This window comes from Micropterus dolomieu, linkage group LG04, assembly GCF_021292245.1.
Source record: "Micropterus dolomieu isolate WLL.071019.BEF.003 ecotype Adirondacks linkage group LG04, ASM2129224v1, whole genome shotgun sequence".
NCBI classification, from domain to species: domain Eukaryota; kingdom Metazoa; phylum Chordata; class Actinopteri; order Centrarchiformes; family Centrarchidae; genus Micropterus; species Micropterus dolomieu.
The window spans coordinates 15,854,790-15,862,851 of record NC_060153.1 but is presented as its reverse complement, the minus strand read 5'-3'; positions in this window follow the sequence as shown (position 1 = coordinate 15,862,851).

Below are 8,062 nucleotides of genomic sequence, written 5' to 3'. Positions count from 1 at the left end.
TCATGGAAGAAAAGCTCCTAAACCCAAGGAAATGTTCATTCAGTCATCTGTCATTTATTTTGTTGAAAACTATTTCTGCATATTCATTGAATGTATGCTTGCCTGTGGACAAATTTTCCATTTTTCCATGTTCAGATGAATAAATACCAAATTATATTTCCAAAAACCTTCTTGGAAACTATTAGGAACTAACTCAAAACTTACGGGCGCACAAAATTAGGTTTGTTCTGATTGACATTAATTCATTTGTTTAAAGTTAATTTGACACTAATATCCTTGTTTCTTTTGTTTTTGTTTTGCCAGGATGATTCCATCCAGCAGCAATGACTTCCTGGTTCGGGACCTCGCTGCTGGACGCAACTACGATCTTTGTGTCCTGGCTGTGTTTGATGATGTCATCACTTCACTGACTGCAACACGTCCTTTGGGCTGTCTATCATTCACCACAGACACGGAGTTCAGTCAGTGCCAAGCACTGCACAGTCACTTCCTGGGTGGTACTATGATTATCATCATTGGAGGAATTATTGTTGCCTCTGTGCTGGTTTTTATTATCATCTTAATGATACGATACAAGGTTTACAGCAACCAAGGGGCAGGCCACGGAAAAGCAGGCATTGCGGCTACAGCAGCAAGGCCGCAAAGCAATGGACAAGGAGGAGGTGGGCAGATCCAAGTCCTTCCTCGTTCTGCCTCAAAAATGCCTGACAATCAGGATAACCAAGCGCTAGCGCCATCCAGGGCCATGTCGCCTAGCAACACTCTGAGAGACACTGTGGCATTGGTCGAAGAGGAGAGCAGTGGACGGAACATAATGACAAGGACTGACTCCTTGGCCAATGAGGAGCTGCTCTCGCCCACCAAGGCCCGCTTCTCCTCCAGGGTCGCCATTGAGATGAAAAGCAGACCGCCATCTGTCGCCAAAGAACCCACCTCCCCCAAGGAACTGGCAGGTAGTAGAGAGACAGATAGGGGGGAAGAGATAGACAAAGAGGAGGCAAGCAGCAGAGCACAGAAGAAGCATTTAAAAGAGGTGGGAAAAAAAGACAAAACGAAGTTGACGGTGGGATTAGGGGGAGTAAGAGGAAGGGAGAAGAAAAAATACAAATAAACAGAAAGACATGGAGAATGAGAAATAAACAATGTGCTATTAAGGGTGTGAAATTGAGCAAGATAATAACGGAGAGTGGAAAAGTGATAAACTGAGTAAGTGTGAACAAGAGAATGAATAAGAGAGATGCCATTCTCATGCACTGGGAAGATAGTAAGAGAGACAGAGGGTGAGACACGTGTTCAACTTTCTGTGTGCAGAGCCGAAGTAGTATCTAAAGATGTAGTTAACTTTCTTCTCTATAACTGCTGACAAATCAGATTATAGCTCCTCTCATTCTGTATAAGAAATGTTGTTTTGTTTAGTTTTTTCACATGAAACAAAAAAAAATCTTCAATTAACCTCCCTACAGTCTAGAGGAATTAACCCAAACCTTACATCCTCCAAGCTCATTGATTTGTGTTTTCTGCTCTTGCCAATTACTAGGCTTCATTTCTGAACAATGGAAGATGGTACATGCCAACACAAAGGCTTCAAAGCTGAGAAGAAGTTTAATAATCTATTGAGTTTATTTTGTTTGCCCAAGGGAGTTGTTCCTAGCTGTAACCCTGGACCCTCCAGAAACTTTTTTTTAAATACATAGTTATGACTGTGTCAGCAGCAAAATAAATCTTTGTGGGTTGGTGTTAGAGGAGAGAGGGGTTTCATAATGCATTTCTTGTGTGTCCTCCATTAGGGTGCTACAAACTATTACACTTATGCACCCTGAGAAGGCTTGTTTGCCATTAGGAATGACACAACCAGAGCACTTACGAGTGGAAAGGGAAAGTTACTCGAAGGTTGGCTGACATGCAATACCAGATTGGAAAACATCCAAAGACCCTCATTTCCCCTTTATGAAAAGTTAAAATTTCTTGAAGAAATTGAAATCTTAAATTTCTTTTGCATTCGTTAAAACCTGGATATCTTTTTATTTCTTTTATGTCTCCCTTGGTCCAAAAAACATTTGTTTCACAGTGGAAAGAACCCTGGAAAGTCTCTGGAGGGGCTTGGCAGCTGTTCAGGCGCTCTCTTCATAATGTTTAAACTATACTACAGTACATGTTTATACAGTTGTTCACACTTACAATTCAAATTCTGCCCCCTGGGGTGCTCTCTATATAAATCCAAACAACTTGATTTAGATTTAGCTAGTAATTGAAGCCCTCCAAGGGGTAACAAAATAGCAGACACATATAATTTAGCAGGAATATACTATACATAATTCACAAGACAACTGATGCAGTCACAACTATTATTAATGTATATACTGCGGTATGATAAAGTGAAGAGAAGGCTGTGATAGTGGAGGAAGAAATCAACACAATCAGTAAAAGCAATGTGTTGGGGGTAAGAGGCAAACAAGTAATGGCAGTAAGCAGCACAAGCACTCAGCAAAAGCCAAGTGCTGTCAGTACACTTTATTTATACAAAGTTTATTTTACAAAGTTCTTATCAATAAAATGCCTCAGAAAACATTTTTATATGTTATGAAGTCCTCACCAAAAGAAGGCTGGATGACCGTGGACAGATTAACAAAGATTTCTGATGAGAACTTGCCTCCTAGAAATTAGAAAACCAAGGTCTGCACTGTTACTAAAAACTAATTTCTGAAGATGCCCCTGTGAGTGTAAACGACCAGCTACAGTTGAGCTCAGTCACAACCTAATTTGCTGCACTGAAATTGGTTAATTTCCAGCTTCAGAACTATTACTACTACCTGAGGCTTAGGCTTCCATTCAGTGTCTTTTGATCTCTTGCCTCTCTTATTTGCTCATGGATCAACCTCTTGTGCCAGCTTGAATACACTGTTTTTAATTTCAACACAAGTGGCTGCTGGCTTACTGACAGAGAGTAACTGTCAGAAAGATGTTGGCCGTTTTTTCCTACAAAAATTGTAATAATTAATTTAGGATTGTCATTGCCAATGGCAGATATTTCATGTCATAAAGGTAGGCAGCAGACCAAACAACTGTGAGGTATATGAGCCAGGGGACATTGCTACGGACACTTCAGTAGTCGCAGGATATTGGTAAGGACGTGTCCCGTCCCTTAGTAATTCTGCAGTCAGTCACATTCAATATCTATAATTATCACGATAAATGTCAAATCATTATTTTTAAGTTTAAAGGCTGATTTTTGCTCCTGAGTTATAGTTAAAAAAAACAGATGGTTAATTGTGGGTTTAAACTTTTCTTTATATTCAAACACAAACACTTGCCAAACAGTGGATCACTTAACAAATGTGAGGGAGAAGATTCAAAACAATTATGATAAAATAAAATATGCATGAGTACAACTAAGTAAAATTGAACATTTGCTATATTGTTCTTGAGGAAAATTATATCATGATAATTATCATTTTTGTTTTATTGCCCAATCCTAAGATCCCAGTATAATTCAAGTAATGTAAAAAAACATGACAATGCAGCACAATTGTAATATTATAATATATACTTCTTCCTTAACATGCAAGATACTGATGGCATATAGCTTTTATGTTACTCAGCCAGTGACAGCAAAGGCTTTAAAACCAACTTGTTATGTCATCAGGCCCCAGTTCTCTCAGTTCAAACTTTTGAAAAATCTTGCACATGCTCACGATTGCTTGAAATGCTCAACAGTGCACTGATAAAAGGAATCCTCAAGAGTGTGTGATTTTTTTTTTCCCGGGTAGATACTCCCTGTGCTAAGCCCACTACAGTACTCTTCCCCTTTAACACTAATCCACTCAGGAAATTGGGGTTTCATTAGAACGAATAAATGGAGACACCATTTCACATGAGTGGCTTAAATAGCTCAGTCGAAATATGTTATCAGCAGCTGATATGTCATTCAATTGGCCTGCCTGAACGGTTTGAAATGAGGTGTCACTGAGCCTCACGTTGATAGCAGGGAGGAGACGAGAGATCTGTGCAGAGCGCAGCAGCTTAGCCAGCAAGTTCAGGGAAAGTTCCCACCTTCATGAACTTTGTTAGATCTGTAGTCAGTCTGACATATATCACACAATTCAAAGTGCTGGGCATTACTCAAATCACAATTTACAATTATTGTATGAAAGAAGAGTTGCAAAGATTTTTGATGGCATTAAGTGGCATACTACGCTACAGGCTGCTCTGGCTTGAGACATAGAGAAAGTAAAGCAAGTTGTTTTCTAGTTGTTTCATTTACCTCTGAAGCTATATAAAGGGAAGTTTGTGCAAATGTAGTTCAGCAAGTGTTCTGAGAGGTTGATGGCCAAACTGGAGTTAGAAAGGAGAGGAGTACTCATTAGGGCTGTAACAAGCTAGCATTTTGTAAACAGGGATGAAGAACTTGCTGAAATTGGACTTTGTTGTCGCAGTGAGGGAACCAAAATCAAAATACACAAACTCGAACATTTCCCCTACAGGTCTAATTAACAGCTCCAACCTTATCTCAGCCGTAACTCACTGAAGTGTGTCAATCAAAGGAGCATCGAAAGAGCATCCCAGACTACAACAAGACAGACAAATAGTTTTTTATTTTTTATTTTGACACATTACCCAGGAGGAAAAAAAGTTACAGCTGGCCTTTGTGTTCTTTGTTTCCTCTGTTTGATTCCAGGTTCGTTGGCACTTTGAGGGCAACCTACAATGGGGGATAATACTTGTGTGTTTGTACAAAGGCTGTTGGGGCTTTCTCAGGGTGTAGCGGTGTCTGTGATGTGTTTCACTGGTTGCTGCATTGCAGAGAAAGGCAACATTGATCTGATCAGAGAGCGAGCCGCAGTGAGTCAGAGCGCCTGAGGAACAGAGCAACTGACAGATACACAGAGAGACCCCATTAAAGGCCCACGGTTGTCAAAAATTTGATCCAACACGAAAAAATAGGTGCACTGTGTGTGATAGTTTTCCTTTCGTTTGTTTGCTTTTCAAAACCTGTTTTGTTCTCATTCATATGTATGAGCTGGATACATCATTTTGAATTTGTTATTTTTGTAGTTTAAATGCCATTGTTAATATTACTTTTAAAAATGCTTCTTGGATTCTTTTTTTGGGAGTTAAAAGAAGTCTTCTTACAGTTAAATGTTAAGACATTTACCCTCATATATGTTGTTGTTTTCAAGTCTATCTTAACACGAGAGAGTTGCACTGACAGAGTTTCTGTAATAATATGCTACAGTGATACCTTCCTGGACCGAAATCACCATTCTCTAACTGAAGTCCATATGAGTTTTCAGCAAACTAAGTTAGACAAATCAAGTGGGTGTCTTCCAGAGTTACAGTGGTTTTAGTAGGACGTTATGTCTTTGTGTTTCTACTGCACGCTTTAATGCATTTCTTCACGGAAGGAGGACTGTGGAACTAGGTGGGAATCAGCCACGAATACAGCAGTAGCTTGTGCGTATGGGTATGTGAATATTGTATTAACACAGAGTTGAATAAATCTGAAGACCTCTCTTAGTTAGAAAATACATCAATAAACAAATCCACAGGAGAGAGAACATGTTGGCACCCATAGTCACCTTTGGAGCTTGTGACAGGATGCTGAATGCGGATTCAGAAGTAGCTCTTAACCCTGAATGCTAAGTAATTTTCTCCCCAGATTAGCAGCAATTATATGCTTGACACAAACGTATTATGATTATGTTAAAGTGCTATTAGTTCAAGAAAACTCTGTGTGTGTGTGTGTGTGTGTGTGTGTGTGTGTGTGTGTGTGTGTAATGTATTATCACATTGCAGGGACAAAAAGCATGCCCCCACAAGGTAAACCATTCATTTCAAGGGGTTAAGATTTACATTTAGGTTAATTTTAGGGCACGCCTAGAGGTAAAGATTGTATGTCAATGCAATGTCCTCACAGTGAGGAAAAAAAAGTGTTTTGAGTGTGTGTGTGTGTGTGTGTATCTGTAAGCTCAGTCAGCTACCAAATCCCTGGAGGTCTGTGTATGCATGTGTGTGTTATGTACAAGGTTTAACTGCCTTGAGCCAGTGCAAATACTCCCACAAGGTTAGGACAGATAGGAAAATAGTCGAGGATAACACAAGGATGTGTGTGACTCTGTGTGAAGTGCAAGTGTGTGTTCTCTCCATAGCCCATCCATGACCCTGTAGCCTGTCTGTCCTCCGTGTATTTTAATCTATCATCACTCCTTTCAGTGTCATCCCGTATGCCCGGCCTCATTCTTCACCGCTGTCTGTCTCTTGGAATTCATCTCTCGGAATCTCCCTCTCTCTCGCCCCCCTTCCACTTTCTCAAGCTCTCTCTGTCACGTTCCCTCTTCTCTTTACCAGCTTTCTGACTGTCCTGACATCTTTGCTTCCTCCCTCTCCCCCATTTTTCAGCGCTGTTTTGCTGCATCTATGTCAGTATTTTTCTGTTTCTTATTCTCTCTCTCTCTCTCTCTCTCTCTCTCTCTCTCTCTCTCACACACACGCCTCCAGCAGCAGACGACAGGCGGCCTCATAGTGTCGAATGGAGAGACTTTAAGATCTGAAGGTCTCTTGGTCTCACAAAGGGAGCGCACCAGCACTACACACAAAGAGTAATGACTGGCACTTAAAACTTGAGCACTCCCTGGATTTTATTCCTATAGTCTACCTATAGCTTCTCCCTTTCTCTCACCCAGTGTTCCCTTTCTCTCACGTTTGTCCCTACTGCAGCCTCAACCCTATGTAGCATGCTGCCATCTGACCCTTTCTTTTGGGGGTTTCTTGTTATCTGGTCAGCTCAGTTCAAACAAATAACAAAACTCATAATTTGTTACTTTCCTCAAGGGATTGTGTGTGTTGAGGTTTTGACATATCCATCCTTGCGATTCTCACCTCCATCCTAATACAGTGAAGCCAAACGGATCTGTGACAGCATAGAAAAAAATAGGTTAAACATTTTCAACAGCAACATTTCTGTAACAATTACTTGATTAATTGTTTAGCTGACGCAAATTTAATCAAATCATTTCTGTCTGAGCAAAAATGGTATTCATTTCCTCAATTTAAATTGGTTTTGGACTCTTAGTCACATAAAACAAGCAATCTGAATGTGTCACTTTGGGCTCTGAGAAATGCAGATGAAGTTATTAATTGATGATGAATAAAAAAAATCATTGTGGCAGCATTGTCCCTCGTGGTGAACATTTTCATTGACATTACTAAAGAAAAAATTCTTATGAAAAATGTTTAACCAGAGGGACATCACAAACTGATGTTGAATTTTTAGATTTTTTTTTCTTTGGGTTGAGGCAGGAATCCCAAGTATTTCCAAATCCGAGCAAATTAAACCCATCTGCATGGCTAGATATCACTAATGGAAGTTAGTGATATATTTAGCAATGTAGGTGAACTGATCCCTTAATTCCATTCTCATTAGAAATCTCTTTTACTTGTCTTTTCCCTCTCTTTTTCCCTTTTCCTGGTCCCCCTCTTTCTATCTCTATTGATGTCTTTGTATATTTCTGATTTTCTCTTTAGTTTGCCCTTCTTCTTGGTTTCCTTCTCATTTAACTTAACAGTTGTTCACCCATTACTTTTCTCTCCCTTCCCTACCCTCCCTTCATCTCCATTTTTCTCTAATGCTCTTTTAACAAACACTGTTAATTTTTAATCCCATCTCCTTTCCCTGTCTATTTTCTATGATACCTTTTTCTCTGTAGTTATTTTTATTTTATTTTGTCTTTCTATCCATATCGTCCCCACTCACTCTACGTTATGGTATTTGTGCATTGCCTTCTCCTCTCTCCTCTTTGTATTACCCTGTCTCCTTCATCCATCTGCATGGTACAAAGAGTGATGAAGCAGAAGAGGTGGGAGGAGTGGTAGCTGATGGAGGAGAAGACAGTGGAGATGTGCAGTGGTCATGATGAATGAAAACAGACTGAGGCATTAAGAAGACTCTGCTTCATTCTTAAACTTGACATAACAAACATTGGCTGTATATAAATGCAGCTAAGAAATATTCCTCCTGACAAAAACAGTTAAGAAATGCTCTCCTGACAAACATACACATAACAGC